Below are 14,440 nucleotides of genomic sequence, written 5' to 3' on the forward strand. Positions count from 1 at the left end.
GTTTAAGTCTACTCTATTCTTCCTGATTTTCTGCCTGCTGTTCTATTGACTATTAAGAAAGTGATATTGAAATGTCACCAACTATAATTGTGGATTTTCTCATTTATCCTTACAATTTTATCAGTTTTGGAGAGTGTTTAAATTTATATTTAAAGTGGGTTTCTTGTAGGCAAGCAATATGTAGTTGGATCTTGCTTTGGATAAACAATCTGACAATCTTGGCCTTCTAAGTGTGGTTTTAGACCATTTATAGTTAATGTGAGTATCAATACAAATGGGTTTAAATCTACCTTCTTGCTATTTGTTTTTATTTTTTTCCATCTGTTCATTTTCCCCTTCTCCCTGTTTTTCTGATTGAGTTTTTAAAAAATTTCATTTTGCCTCCTTTATTGTTTTAATTATATATATATATATATATATATATATATATATATAGCCTGAAACTTGCTGTGGTCATGCCCCTCTCTACCCCTGCTGTGAAGGGTCTTCATTTTGCAGGGGACAGAGTGAAACTTATATATATAGTATAAACCATATATATATATATATATATGGTTTATACTATACATCTTTAATTTATCCCCATCTATCTTTAAGTAACATTAAACCACCTTGTGTATGTAATAAGAATCTTAAAATAATATGTGCTTTCACTTCCCCCCTCCCCAGCCTTTATGTTATTGTTGTCACAAATTTTACTTCTATATGCATTATGAATCCTGAATACTTGCTATCTTTTTATTTGCTTTAACAAATAAATTCTCTTTTAAATATATTTTTAAATAAGAAAAAATGTACTTGATATTTTCCCACATAGTTATCATTACCAGAGGTCTTCATTCTTTTGTGTAGATTAAAGTTCTATTTGGTATAATTTTTCCTTCTGCCTCAAGGACTTCCTGTAGCATTTATTATAGTGCAGTTTTTTTCTTTTAAGATTTTACTTATTTATTTGATGGAGAGAGAACGAGAGAGAGAGAGAGAGCACATACAAGCAGGGGGAAAGGCAGAGAGAGAGGAACACACAAGCCCTCTGCTGAGCAGGGTGTGCAACATGGGGCTTGATCCCAGGACCCAGGATCAATACCTGAGCCAAAGGCAGATTCTTAACCAAATGAGCTACCCAGTTGCCCCTCTTATAATGCAGTTTTGATAGTGATTATTTCAGCTTTTTTTTTTTTAAATCTTGGAAGAAGTCTTTATTTCACCTTTGTTTAGAAGTAGATTTTCAGTGGGTATAGAATTTTAGATTGATGGTAGTTTTTTGTTTTATTTTTTTATATTCTGTACTTTAAAGGTGGTGCACCACTGTCTTCTGACTTGAATTGTTTCTGATGAGAAGCCTGCTGTAATTCTTATTTTATTTTTTTGTATGTCATGTGTATCTTTTTCTCTGGCTGTTTTTCTGATTTTCTCTTTATCACTGGTTTTAAGCAATTTTGTTATTATAAAGTCATAATAATAAACTGCCTTGGTGAAGTTTTATTCATTTTTCTTGTGCTTGATGTTCTTTGAGATTTTTTTAACCCCTGGTTTAGTTTTTGTCAAATATGGAAAATTTTGACTATTATTTCTTCAAATATTTCTGCTCCCCTCTTCTTTTGGGGACTCCAATTACATATATATTAGGCCTGTTAGAGCTGTTTCACAGCCCATTGATGATTTGTCCATGTTTAAAATTTTCTTTTCTCTCTGTATTTGGGATCTTGTTATTGCTATGTCTTCAAATTTACTAATCCTTTCTTCTGTGTCATCAAATCCGTTGTTAATCCCATTCAGTGTATTTTTCATCTCAGACATTGTATTTCTCAACTCTATAAGTTAAATTTGGCCTCCCACTCCCCATTCTCCACTTAACATGATCAATCTTTACTTTAGCTTCTTGAGCATATAGAATATAGTTATGTTGTTCTAATAACCTTATATACAAACTTTATCTTCTGTGTTATTTTGGGGTCTGTTTCTATTGGATAACTTTTTGGCTTATTAAGGGCTATATTTTCCTGCTTTTTTTCATGCATGTTAGTTTCTGGTGGATTCCAGACATTGTGATTTTTACTGTGTGTTCTGGCCATTTTAATATTCCTGTAACTATTCTCGAGCTTTGTTCTAGGATGCAATTTACTTGAAAAAGAGTTTGATTCTGTTGAGACTTGCTTTTCAACTTTATTAGGAGGAACCATTACCTTTTCCCCCCAGTACTGAAGCAATACCCTTTTAAGGAATCAATCTGGTGCCCCATGGCTTATGAGGTTTCTCACTCTGATCAGCAGGGACACAAACCATTGTTTGTGTGTACTTTGCAAATTGTTTCCTCTGCTCCTTTGGGATGTTCTTTCCTCAAACTCAGATAGTTTCCTCACATACAAGCGCTGTTCAATATTCAGTTGAAGGCTTGAGGAGAACTCTTTGTAGATCTTTGAAGCTATCTCTCTGTAAGGCTCTCTTCTCTTCAGTTTTCTGCCTTGTGAACTCTAGCTGCTTTGGCCTCCCCAGACTCCCTGCTCCATCTTCTCTATGCGGAGAGGCAGCTGGGACCCCATTCCCTGTGCTGCAGCCTGGAAACTCTCCCCAGGCAGAAACTAGCAGAGGGCTCACCTCATTAGTTTCTCCTCTCTCAGGGGTTGCTATTTTGTGCTGCCTGATGTTCAATGTCTGAACACTGTTGTTTCATGTATTTTATGTGGGTTTTCAGTTGCTCAGAACAGAGGGTAAATTGACTCCCTGTATTTTCCACTTCCCAGAAGTCCCATAGCTGCATTTTTGTATTTAATTATTACTATAATCTTATATATTAGGAATGATTATGCCCATTTTACAGATGAGGAAAACTGAGGCTTAAAGAACACGTTACAGTAGTGTTGGGAGACAGAATAATCTAACAGATAAAAAAATGGATTGTGTAGCCAAACCTCTGCATTTGACTCTCAGATTCCCCATTTTATAGTTGTGTGACCTTGGACAAGCTCTTTAACCTCTCTGTGCCTCAGTTTCCTCACCTGTATGAGTGGAACAATAATAATAAAAACTACCCCATAAAGGGTTGTTATGAGAATTAAATGAGTTAATATGTAACTGGCATACAGTTACTATGTAAGTATTAGTTATTATTATGAAGGTAGACTAGTTGACACACCTAGAGCTGAGTGGCAGGGAAGCTCATTTTGAATTCCAGCTCCACTACTAACTTCTTGTGAAGCCTTCACCATGTCAGGGTTCCCTTAGAGACACAGAACTGCTAGGAGATCCCAGCCACAGCTGTGCAGGAAAGGGAGTTCTGGGAAATGTAGTTCAGCTGAGCCGAGGGGCCAACAGTCAAACCACACCAATTATCTGCTCTGAGAATCTAGCTCTTACTCTGTGAGATGGGATAATAATATCCCTCATCGGATGAAATGAGATCATGCATGCGAAGTGCCTGGTACGTTCTCTGGCTCAGGGTTCAAGATATGGTTCCTAGGGCCCAGGATCCCATGGCTAATAATGGCCAGAGTCGTCATGTTCTGTCTCCCAAATCTGTTGGCACACACCCCCACCCCCCACTCCTCCAGCCCCCCTCCCCCTGTCACCATGCTGCCTCCTGGTGCTGGGCCTGGATGTATGAACATGTGTAAGTTCCTAGTCCCTAGTAGAAGGGGAGGCCATGACACCCATGAGTATAACAGAGGACAGGAAAAGGAAAACAGTCACCATTAACGGGAGCTCCTTCAAGGCTGGCTCTGGGCTGGATCTTCTACAGGGGGATGCAGAGGTAGGGATCCAGGATCTTCTGCATGCCAGGCACTGTACATGACCATCCCACTGAGTCATCACACTGTAAAACAGGATGGATAGTCTTATTATCCCTGTAATACAGACAAGGGAACTGAAACTCCAAGAGATTGAGCCACTTACTCTGGGTCACAGAGTGACCAGATGACAAAGCCTCCGTGTCCTAGGTGATGGCTAGAGCGGTGGTGGAGGCAGCACCGGGGGTCATCCCTGGGCGACGGCTCTCCCTAACTGGCTCTGAGCCCCCCACCCACCCAGGGCCGGCTGGCCTCTGCGCCTGCGTCTGCCTGTGGGCGGCGGGCACGCTGGGGGCTGTCGTGGTGGTGGCGATGGCGGTGGCGGTGGCAGCGGCGGGCGGCAGCAGGGAGACAGTCACACCTCGCTGTTTTGTAAACTGTTTCTCACAGCTTGTTTGTTCCGGGTTAGGGCTGGAGCGGCACCGTATGGAAGTGTGACTCATTGTTTAATGTGGCAGCTCATTAGCAGAACTTGTTGCTGCCTCTGATTTCTCTGCTCCCGCTAATTGGAGAGCCCAGTGGGGCCCTGGCTTCCCGTGAAGAACAAGCCATTCCCCGGGGCTCCAGCTGGCCCTTGCCCCTCGGGCTCCCTGAGGAGGCCACCCCACGCTGCTGGACTCTGGTCTCGGCCAGGCTGGGTTCAAATCCTGGCTCATCCTGGCTGGGGAGCCTTGGACAAGGCTCTCAGTCCACGCCTCCTCTCTGAGCCTCAGTTGCCCCACTCGGCAATGGAGGAAGCAGTAGCCACCTCATCAGAGTGGGTGGGAGGAAGAGCCATAATACGCCTCCGGTCCCCTGGTGCATAATAGATGCTCAGTAAGTCAGTCATGCAGTTTTATTGTCATTAGTCTGGAACCTGAGAGAACGCCTTGGTCCTGAACCTCCGCTGGGGCAGACACCCAGTCCAGAGGAGTTCCGAGGCTCTGGTTGGGAGAACCTTTCCACTGAGGACAAGCTAACAACACTTCTTCCTTCCCTGTGACCCTTTGTAAGGCAGATCTGTGGGGCCCCAACTACACTCTGTGCCCCCAGAAGAGGGACCGACAGAGACAGTGCAGGCCTGCCCTGGAGTGAGAGTTGGCTTCGTTGGAGCTCTGCCTCAGGTCGCCCAGAATGGGTCTGCTCCCTGGGCCCTGGGACTTTCCTCTGATCTTTGGAGACAACAATCATGCCTCTCTCTGGGTGGAACCAGTCCAGGTCCTTCGTGGCTCCCTTCCGGGGCATAGTTTATGGGGTTCCCCGGGATGCAGCTCTGGTGCCCTGGAGTCCTGCGATGCTCCTTCCGAGCCCCCTTTCCCACTGCCCCCACTGTCTCTGGACATGCTCCTCCCCGTCTCCCTTCTGCCTTTGAAACCTGCCCTGTCTGACAACACGATAACACCAGCCCTGTGTGTGTTTTTAAATATTCTAGTAACCTTTTATTCATACAAATTAAAAAACAGGCAACATGAACTTCAAACTATATTGTATTTAACTCGATATATCTGAAATAGTATCATTTTGACATATTACCAATACAAAGATGAGAAAATGAGAAATCCTGACGTTTTTTTCCCCCTACAATATCAGGTGTGTTTTTACACTTACGTCACAGCCTTTGGGATGGGCCACATTTCAAGTGGCCAGGGACCACACGTAGTGGCTACAGTGTTGGCCGGGTGTGAGGCACTTCTAGACTCTGGCTCTGTTCGTGTGGTAGGAACTGGCTTGGGTATTGTGGCTAACATGTGGTTCTGATTCAGGAGGGTTGGGGCATCTGGCTGTTGGGAGAGCTGGGACCCACACTGGGTTCTGTTACCAGCTCATTCTGCTGGTGACTGTGGATACATCATGGCTCTTCTCCAGACCCCAGTTTCCTCATCTAACAATTATGAGGAACTCTCTCGAAGGTGCTATTTGTAGGTCTCTTAGGCATTTCTTAGGACAGCCCATGATGTAGGTTTTCTTATCTCTGTTTCCCAAGTGGGGAAACAGAGTCTCAGAGATCTGACCTCTTCCTCCTATTAGGGGTTTGGCGATTCACCCAGTGGGGGGACTGGCCGCTCCTGCTTTCCTGGCCACCATGGATCCCAGTGGGGCTACTCTTCCTTATAGTGATTCCTTCCCGGAGTAACAGATGAAGAGCGGGTGATGGCAGCACAGCCAGGTGGATATGGTGTGTGCAGGTGAAGGTCTGTTGGAGGAAAATGGCTCCATCTGCTCAGGGATCTGCTCTCTCGCTGCATTGCTGTCCCATCACAGTGGGGGCCTAAGGCCAGGTCCTGGCCCTTCCCTATGTTTGCTTCTGCTCCATGGGGATATATGGAGCACATCAGACACCAACTCACTCAAGGCTCCCTCCCTCCATCTGCTTCTTCCCCAAATCCTTGAGGCTGGCTGACTTCTCCACCCTGACCACCGACTTGTCTTCTAATTCCAGAGCCATCTTCTGTCACCTGTGTGACTTCAACTAAATCACTTTGCTTGACAGAATCTTCACTTCCATGTCTGAGATAAGGCAGACTCTCCCTTTCCTCACAAGGTTGATGACAGTAATGACTGAGTCAATATATGTGAACGGCCCTCGCTGAGTACTTTATGGAAATGTTAATTGTGACTGAATATTGACTTGTCATTTTAAGAAGACTTAGCTTTGGGGCGCCTGGGTGGCTCAGCGGATTAAGCCTCTGCCTTCGGCTCAGGTCATGATCTCAGTGTCCTGGGATTGAGCCCTGCATCGGGCTCTCTGCTCGGTGGGGAGCCTGCTTCCCCCCTTCTCTCTCTGCTTGCTTCTCTGCCTACTTGTGATTTCTATCTGTCAAATAAATAAATAAAATCTTTAAAAAAAAAAAAGAAAAGAAAAAGAAGAAGAAGACTTAGCTATATTCTTCCAAACTGGACCTTGCCTGGTCTACTCCACAAGGCTCTGCACGGCTTTGTCCCTTTCCCTTGTCAGCCAGCCTTCTTAGCCTGGCAGCCAGGCTCCCCACTGTCCTCTGAGGAGAGTGGTCACCCACAGATGACCACTGTCTCTGGTGAGAGCATGGGATGCCAGGGCTGGAGGGGTCTTGGCGGTCATTCCTGGGACATTTCATCACCAAGACCAACCATCTTCAAAAATAAGACAATTGACTTTTTTTTTTTTTTTTTTTTTTTTTTAGATAGTCTTCACCTAGCATGGAGCCCAGTGCAGGGCTCGAACTCATAACCATGAGATCAAGACCTGAGCCAGAACACAAGAGTCAGACACTCAACTGACTGAGTCACCCAGGTGCCCCAGGACAGATGTGACTTCTTTTTTTTTTTAAGATTTTATTTATTTATCTGACAGAGAGAGAGAGAGATCACAAGTAGGCACAGATAATGGGGGAGAAGGAAGCAGGCTCCCTGATGAGCAGAGAGACCGATGCGGGGCTCGATCCCAGAACCCTGCGGTCATGACCTGAGCCGAAGGCAGAGGCTTAACCCGCTGAGCCACCTAGGCGCCCCGACAGATGTGACTTCTATTGTGAATCTTTCTAAAATATATTGCACCCTTCCCTGTGTCCCCCAAATGAGGATAATTGATGTGAATTTATCTTTTTCTTGATTCAGGATCATCATCACAGATGGATGTTTTTATATTAAAATAGGAGTAAGAGCACTCACTCTCGTTGAGCATTCTCTATGCACCGATGCCTTGCAGACGGCATCACGCAGTTCTTACATGGCCCCGATGTCGAGTTTGGGTATTATCCCTTTCTCATCGGGGAGGAAGCTGAGGCCCAGAGCTGTGTAGAGACTGGGCAGGGCCTCCCTGCAGAGGGACTGGGTCCCACTGGCTGAGAAAGACAATCCTGTAGCACAGGCTTGCCTTGCCCTTGCCTTGACCCAAGGAAGACTTTTCTTGACCTGGTTGTGCCACCTGCGCTGTTCCCAGTCCCTCCTTCTTTCACCCTCTCTTCTCTTGTTTTTCATGAACCCTCTTTCCTTAGCACTCTGGTTATTTTCCCCAGATTCCTTTGCGGTCTCACCTTGCTCTGCTCCCCTTAATGTAGTAGAATCAGGACACCCTCTGGCACTCTGCTTTCTCCACATCTCCTCTGGGGTCTTAGTTGTGGCCAAGACCATGGCTTCATCAGCTACTCACCATGGACTCCCAGATTCCCATGTCCTGCGCAGCCCTCTCCTCAGAGCTCCAGGCTGTGCGTGGAGGCATGTCTTCGCTGGTTCTCCTACAGGCACCTCCCGCTCAGCACCCCAAACAGAGTCCACCTTCCTCCTGTAGCTCCACCCCCTCTTGGGGTCTCTGGCTCAGTGACCCCTCCTGACTCCCCCAGCTTTCTTTCTTTCTTTTTTTTTTTTTTTAAAGATTTTATTTATTTGTTTGATAGACAGAGATCACAAGTAGGCAGAGAGACAGGCAGAGAGACGGGAGGAAGGCGGCTCCCTGCTGAACAGAGAGCCCGATGCAGGACTTGATCCCAGGACCCTGGGATCATGACCTGAGCTGAAGGAAGAGGCTTAACCCACTGAGCCACCCATTCGCCCCTCCCCCAGCTTTCTGATAACACAGGCTAGTATTTCTCGTGGCCTTAGAGAGTACAGACTCGTGCTAGGTCCTTCCACGGCTCTCACTGGATCCTCCATCAACCACCTAGGTCACCAGGATTTCAGTTATTATTCCCATTTTCCAGATACAGACAAGGTCTGGGCAAAGTAGCAGATGTTCCTGGCATGTAGTAGGCCCTTGACAAGTGCTGGTTCATTCTTTCAGCCTCTGGTCTTTCAACAGTCTAAATTCATAAAGGAAACCAGCTGATCTCACGCCAAGCCGAGGTGCACAGTGGTCGTTCCCACCCAGACGTCCACAGCGGATTAAGCCTCTCTCTGTGAGTCTGGCTTGGCAAACTGGGCGCCCAGACTGCTTCCTTATCTAAAGGTATCTCACCATAGCTCCTTCCTGCTGAACTTGACCTTTCCTCAAGAGGCAGTTGCTGTGCAGCCCCCAGCGTGGCTCCTTCTCTGGGAAAGCAACGTTTCCAGGTGTGTCTGAAGGTGGTGGTCTGTGAGGGGTTTCCTCCATCTGCCGAGGCATCAGCCTCTCCAGAGCTGGCCCACTGTAACCGGCTGTGGTGATGTTGAGTACAGCCCCTCCCCATGTTGGTTGTCCTTGTTATAGTTACTGTAATGATTCTTATTTTCATTATCATCCCCACGATAGCCTGTGAAAAAGGCGGTGTCAGTCTATGCAGCTAAGAGAGCTGGGGCTTGTTCAGGTCCACACAGCTTGAGCCAGGCTCTGTGCATGTGCTCTTTCGATGTGTAGTTTCAAGGTGATCGACTGCTTAAAGAGAGTAAGATTAAGTTCTCCTTAAAATGACTTGTAAAATGTAGGCATCCACCCAGAAAAAGACTGAAGATTTGGTCACAGTGAATATTTACTCCAAGTCCTGGGTGAGGCATATTCACATATATTGTCTCAATTGTGACTCCCCCTAGCCTTGTGAGAAGAGGGGTTCTCCTGGATCCCAGACACGGAAACAAGGATTATGTCAAAAGCAGTACTTTGCTCAAAATCACCTGGGTGACAGGTGATGTTCTGGGATTGAAAGGCAAAACTCTGAGACTCTAAGCCCCGTGCCCCATTCCTGGTGAGACTATGAGCAGGAACAAGGGCTAGGGAAGTAGCAGGTGAAGAGAGAGCCTTGGGTGGCTCAGCAATCCATTATTCTGAATAGGGAAACTGAGGCTAGAGAAGCGCAGTACTTTGTTTCAAGTTACACAGCTAGGAAGTGGGGATGCTGGCATCCTGCTCGCATCCATCTGGAGCTGCACCCCTCCCCCACGCCACAGTGTGGTTGCCAAATCCACACCCCTCCTCCTCCGGACAGGCTCTTCTAGCCATAACCTAAGGTCCATTAGGAACTCTAGATCCTTTTCTCTCAGCCCTTCTGCCTTATTACCCCAAATCGCTCCAGGCACTGTACTGGGCACTTTACATGCATTACTTTATTTAATCCTCATATCAAGTCTGAGAGGTAGGTGCTACTATCCCCTGACTCTGAGGGCCAGAAAGGTCACAGGATTAAAACTGAGGAAGCTGGAAACTGGAATTTGCATCAAGTACTGACTCCACACCTACATCTGACTGCGACCTTCTCCTGCTATTTCTTGCCTGGACTGGGTGGAGACAGCCCTCTCTGAGGTGTATCAGGCCAACAGCCCCGAGGGCCAGAGTCCAAAGCTCCAACCACCCTTGTCCCCATTCATAACTCCCTCCTCTTCATAAGGACATCACCACCTCCACCTAACACCATGGGTCAAGTCCCACTCTCACCTGGGGACCTCTTCGACTATTTCTTTGCTTTGTCACCAGTTTTCACAGTTGCCCTTCAGGTGGTCTCCATTTCCCAGAAGATTCGAGTCTCCAGGGTGCCACAGGGTGGGCATCAATGTCCAAAACCAGGTCTGTCTAAGTCTCATGTCCTTTCTAGTTACCTCTCCCCTCCTCCCTGAGAGGTCTTGCCGGGAACCTGAAAAATCTCCCACTCAGAATTGTGATGCCTGAGTTCTGGCCAGTTCTACCCCTACTTGGGTGCCTCATACCATCCAAGGGACTCTGTTCCCATTCAGGCAATGAGCTTAATGGCTTCTAAGGATCCTTCTTGATCTGAGAGCATGGGGTCCTGTCCTTATGACTCTGTCTCAAGTTCCACAGGGAGAACAGGGCCAAACTCCACCAGGGGACCAGCCTCCTGACCTTGAAACTGATACTCAGGCAGCTAGGACCACCCTCGTGTCTCCAGAGGGGTCACCAGTCATAGCCCTCCTCTGTGGAGGCCAATTCACCTAACTGTGTTTTCTCTGGGTTCCTGGAACCTACCCCATGGGCCTCCTCACCAGACTCTGTGACTTCCCACCCTCTGTGCTCCTCAAGCCTGTCCCAGGGCAATGGAGGCAAAGTGAGCAGGTTGCAGGACCCACCAACCCAAGTCACTAGGCTTCCCAGCTGGACTCTTTTTGGGGCACTGATTCACTAAAGTGTTAACCCAAGGACAGGTATTCTAACAACTCTCTGCTCTCTTCTTTCATTATTCTTAACTTGTTGAAAAAATATCCGACAACATAAAACGATATAAAAAGAGGGAAGGCTCTCTTGAAACCCCAACATCACTCTGGATTAGAACTAACTATTCTTAAAAGTTTGGGGCAATCCTGCATGCGTGTATAGGGGACTTTTTATGTCTGTATTTATATACATACATGTTTAATGTGCATGTGTGGGATTGGCAGAAATGGAATCATGACCCAGCGCCTGGCACGGAGTAGGCTCCGACTACTTTTCTGTTACTTTGTCTTTCACTTAATGTTACATTATAGCCATCTTCTTGTGTTAGCACATGGAGGTTTATTTAATTTTTTTTTATCATTTCTTTATTTTTTAAAGATTTTTTTAAAAGATTTTATTTATTTATTTGACAGACAGAGATCACAAGCAGGCAGAGAGGCAGGCAGAGAGAGAGAGAGAGAGGGAAGCAAGCTCCCTGCTTAGCAGAGAGCCCGAGGCGGGACTCAATCCCAGGACCCTGAGATCATGACCCGAGCCAAAGGCAGCGGCTTAACCCACTGAGCCACCCAGGTGCCCTAAAGATTTTTTTTTTTAATTAAACTGTACACCCAACATAGGGCTCAAACCCATGACCCCAAGATCAAGAGTCAAACGTTCTTCCGACTGAGCCAACCAGGCGCCCTGGAGGTCCATTTATTTTTAAAGAGCTGCACGGTTGTCCTCTGTGTGATTGTGCTCTAACGTAATGTCCTACAGATGCTCTCCAGTGTTTCCCTGCCCTGCCCAAGATTACAGCTGCAGCCTGCCCTTCTGGAGTGCCTAGCATGTGCCTGTCACAGCAGGAGGTCCATTATGTACACATATTTACGAATACCTCCCCTGGCATCTACTAGGGGCTCAGGAAACTACTGGAAGACCTAGCCCAAGTGGCTCACCTTCCCCCTCCCCCATGCCCTCCCACTCCCATCAGGTCCTGTGCTGGCCCCAAGAAATGAGCAGGACCAAGACCTGAACCTGAGGACCGACCAGAGTAGCAACCAGATGTGGGAGCAGGTCATCAGAGCCCAGGGACAAGGAGAACAGAGGAGGAAGGACTGGTGTTCCTGAAGATTTGGGGCAGGGGCGGGGACACTCCCAGGGGAGGGGACAGCAGAGACTCTGGAGGATGTGAGGAGAGTGGCAGGTGTACAGGGCCGGGCCAAGGGCTGCCTTCCTTTCATGGGATTGGCTTTCTGCATCTGTGCTTCATGCCCTCCGCAACATGCGTGCCTCGTCTATTTCTGAAAAAAGGACTGGGGTAGATGCTGATTTTTATGACATTACATACATAATAACAATAGGACCATTGAGTGAGGAAGAGTACGAGATCTGTAATAAAATGGGGGAAAAGAATGACTCTTCTCCTACGAAGAGGATAGTTCCTGAGATGGAACACAAAGCTGACCTTTCTGCTCCCAGCAGCCAGACAGGGCGGCAGCCGCTGCACTGCGGGGACAGAGGCCCATTCAAGCCCGCCGGTAGAGTCATGTCCCCTCCTCTCCACACTTGACTCCTGTTTACTCACTGGGCTTATGGCTCCCTTGTGTCCTGGGCTGGTATTTTGAAGGGATCATTAATTCTGACCCATTCACCTGATTGAACTGTGGCACCTACTGTGCCATACTCTGAGACACACACAGAGAAGAACCCAGGGCTCAGAAGAGTTAGGGGAAAGGTGGGTAGGGCTCTCCCCGGGGCCCCCATCTGTTGACCCCACCCCATCCTCTTTACACATTCGGCCAGGAAGGAGCTATGGATAAGATGCCTCCAGACAAGGAAGCAGTCTGGGCACCCAGTTTGCCAAGCCGGACTCACAGAGCGAGCTGGACCCCCTGCGGCCGTGTGGGTGGGGACGACCGCCGGTGCCCCTGGGCTTGGCCCGAGCTCAGCTGGTTTCCTTTATGAATTTAGACTGTTGAAAAACCAAAGGCCAAAAGAATGAACCAGCACTTGTCAAGGGTCTACTATGTGGCAGGAACATCTACTACCTTCCCCAGCCCTCATGTGCATCTGGGAAATGGGGATAATAATCAAATCCTGGCAACCTCAGGGGTTTGATGAAGGATCCAGTGAGAGCCATGGAAGGACCTAGCATAGTGCTAGCCCCCAGTGAGGATTCTCTTTATGATGTTGGTCATTAAGATCATCCTCCTCACAATGGTCCCCTGAAATAGGGACTGCCGGTGTTGGCTTATGGCTTAGACATGGAGGCCCCGGGAAAGGAAATGCTCAAGGCCACAGAATTGGAGCAGGAAGCCTGTTGGGCTCAATTTCTGGGCTGTGTCCACACTGAGACATGAGCCCAGGAGGTCAAATGAAGGCCCAGGGCAAGCACACAGAGGGCAGCCAGACTTGGGTGGGTGTGCTCGACGGTGTCAGGTCCCTATTGGAGGAGGGGGGCTCCAGAGGGCAGCTGCAGAGAGAGTTGGGGCCCAGGTGGCTGGCCCCGGCCTGGGGGCTTGGATCTGCTGTCACTGTGGTGGGGCCATACTAGGGCCATGCAAAGTCCCCAAAGGAGAGGTAGAGAACAGCCGCGAAGCAAGCTGGGCCCAGTTCCCAGGGCTCTTCAACGGGCCAGGCCACCTAAAAAGGGCCATCTCTTGGCACCTGGTGCTGAGAGCTTAGGATAAGTGGGATGATATCCTTAGCGTGACTGCATTTTTGGCTTGTCCTCACTTAGGCTGACCCAACTCTTACACTGCAAGGATTGAAAAGTACAATTTAAGGGTGTGGGCTGAGCAGGTTTCCCAAAACTGTCAGCCGCACTTGGCTGGGGCACCTTGTGTCTTCCCCGCCCCGCCCCACCCCACCCCTGTACTTATTTGGCCTTACCCCCCTGTGCAGGCAGCTGCCAGGTGTGATAAAGCAGTTGCAGGGGTGAAGGCACTAGCTTTGGGGGCAGGGAACTCTGGCTTAGATCCTGGCTCAGAGACCTGGGGAAGTCATTTTCCTCTCCTGAGCCTCTGCTGTCCCTTGGAAAGTAATGCCAACCTCTCAGGGTCAATTCAAGATCACGGGAGGACCGTGGAATCATTTAGCAGAATGGCTGCACTTAGGAAACACTCACTACATATTACTATTGTGTTTATTATTTTCATCGCTTTCATGACAGTCCAGTGAAGTTTCTGCTACAGATCCTTGCCTCAGTTTCCTCAGCAGATGCCTTGTTTTCCTCATCTGCAAAATAGGACTCATCCTGAGGCTCCGAGGGTGCATTTGTGGAAGGAACGAAGATTGCAGTGGGTAGCTGGTGCGTGAGACAACCCCCGCCCCCCACCCCGATCCCTGCGAGCCTCCTCAACCCTCTGCAGCTGCCTCAGTCGGGCCGGACTCTTCTGGCTGTCCTCATCGGCCGGGAGTCCACTGCCTCCCCTACCCGAGGCCTTCATGCTGTAGGGATCCTGAGACCGAGGGCTGGGGAGGTGGCGGTGTGTGCCACACCTCCAGCGGACACAGAGCCAGGCCAGGCCGTGGGCTGCAGAGAAAGCACACCCTGAGAAATTCTTTGGCGGTTATGCAGCTCCTTCTCCCCCACATTCTCTCGTTTCGTTCTCCTGCCTGCTCTGGTGGGTAGATGCTGTGA

This window comes from Mustela putorius, unplaced genomic scaffold, assembly GCF_011764305.1.
Source record: "Mustela putorius furo isolate JIRA1106 unplaced genomic scaffold, ASM1176430v1.1 tig00003853_pilon_pilon_pilon, whole genome shotgun sequence".
Taxonomy (NCBI): Eukaryota; Metazoa; Chordata; class Mammalia; order Carnivora; family Mustelidae; genus Mustela; species Mustela putorius.